The sequence below is a fragment of the Mandrillus leucophaeus genome, unplaced genomic scaffold (genome assembly GCF_000951045.1).
Source record: "Mandrillus leucophaeus isolate KB7577 unplaced genomic scaffold, Mleu.le_1.0 Scaffold313, whole genome shotgun sequence".
NCBI lineage: Eukaryota > Metazoa > Chordata > Mammalia > Primates > Cercopithecidae > Mandrillus > Mandrillus leucophaeus.
Window position 1 is genome coordinate 805,389 of NW_012103288.1, and position 523 is coordinate 805,911.

Here is a 523-nt window from a genome sequence, read left to right on the forward strand (position 1 = left end):
GTAGAGACGGGGTTTCACCGTGTTAGCCAGGATGGTCTTGATCTCCTGACCTAGTGATCCGCCCGTCTCGGCCTCCCAAAGTGCTGGGATTACAGACTTGAGCCACCGCGCCCGGCCGGATCTTCTGCTTCTAAGTCTAATTCAAATTTCATTTTATTGATGGGCATGGTGGCTCACGCCTGTAATCCCGGCACTTTGGGAGGCCCAAGTGGGTGGATCATCTGAGGTCAGGCGTTTGAGACCAACCTGGACAACATGGTGAAACCCCGTCACTACTAAAAATACAAAAATTAGCTGGGTATGGTGGCAGACACCTGTAATCTCAGCTACTGAACCTGGGAGACAGAGGTTGCAGTGAGCTGAGATGGCGCCACTGCACTCCAGCCTGGGTGACAGAGCAAGACTCTGCCTTAAAAAAAAAAAAAAAAAAAAAAATTTATTTTATCATGCTTATCCCACCAAGTCTACTTTCTCCCTCTTCCTCTCAGTCTCTCTCCTCTTGGCTCTTTTTTTTTTTTTTTTT

The 523-nt window shown here is 47.8% G+C and overlaps 1 long non-coding RNA gene across 1 annotated transcript in view; it reads right to left on the reverse strand.

The window, feature by feature from the left end:
• LOC105544919 overlaps positions 1-523 on the reverse strand; it is a 22,178-nt gene that overhangs the window by 9,082 nt on the left and 12,573 nt on the right. The window lies entirely within an intron of this gene.